This window comes from Bos grunniens, chromosome 20 (genome assembly GCF_055505025.1).
Source record: "Bos grunniens cultivar Pamir isolate PY7600 chromosome 20, Bosgru_T2T1.0, whole genome shotgun sequence".
NCBI lineage: Eukaryota > Metazoa > Chordata > Mammalia > Artiodactyla > Bovidae > Bos > Bos grunniens.
The window spans coordinates 26,666,710-26,667,772 of NC_141184.1; the positions used below are offsets into that span (position 1 = coordinate 26,666,710).

At 40.4% G+C, this 1,063-nt stretch overlaps 1 non-coding gene across 1 annotated transcript; it reads left to right on the plus strand.

Moving 5' to 3' along the window:
* Positions 1 to 253: 253 nt before the first annotated feature.
* On the plus strand, positions 254 to 325 carry TRNAY-GUA (transfer RNA tyrosine (anticodon GUA)). The gene has a single exon. It is a non-coding gene; the product is annotated as a tRNA-Tyr (tRNA).
* Positions 326 to 1,063: the final 738 nt, after the last annotated feature.

A 1,063-nucleotide genomic window follows, 5' to 3' on the forward strand; every position in this document is an offset into this window, starting at 1 on the left:
AAAAGCAAAACTCATGTTCAGTGTAACTAAATTTTGTTAATAACACTCAAGGAACTAAAAGTGGGAAAAACTTATACAGGCATACACATAGGAGTACTGGGTTATTTTCATTAGCTGAACTACAGTGTAAAACTAAGTGTAAAACTTCTGAGAAGGCAGAATTTTGTTTTGATGGGACCGTTGAAGTAAATGTGTGGAGAAAGCCTAGCAAAGGTGCTATCTGGTTGTGCTGGGCAGAGGTCTTCCCTGGGCTTCCCTGGTGGCTCAGATGGTAAAGAATCTGCCTGTAAAGCAGAAGATCCAGGTTCAATCCCTGGGTTGGGAAGTTCCCTTGGAGAAGAAAATGGCTACCCACTCCAGTATTCTTGCCTGGAGAATTCCATAAACAGAGGAGCCCTGTGTGCTGCCACATGGGGTCACAAAGAAGTGGGTAGCCTTTGTCGGGTCACATGGGGCCATGTGGGGTCACAAAGACTTGGATACAACTGAGCAAATTTCACTAGCACTAACACTTCCCTGAAAAATGACCAATTCCCCATCTAAGCAGCCTGTTGGCATTAGTTTGGCTACTTAAAATATACCAAATTCCACAGAAAGAAGTTACCAGAGCAGAGAACACAGAAAACAAATAGCTTTTATTTATTTATTTTTTTCCTCAGACGGAGGCCAGCCACTGCAGTAGGGGGCTAAAGCCACAGTGTACAGGGAAATGAAGCACTAAATCAAGAACTGCAGCACTATAGATTAGCAAACTTCAACTGATATCCAGGTACAAGGAAAAGCTAAGACTGATGGAAGGAGCCTCTACAGCAAGACTTCAACAGCAATTTTGTAGGAGGAGAAATTAATGATAAAGGAAAGAAAACATGTTAATATTTACATTATGATGAAGAAGAACTAAAGGTTTGTTGATTACACTGGTAATGTGAGCACTGGTTTACTAAAGAAGGAAGTTGGTATCAACGTTGAAACATAATTATATGAAGAGGTCATTCTGGGAATTAAGTCACTTTAACCTGCAAAATCCTCTGAAAACTATGTAAGTTGCTTAAAAAGATGACAT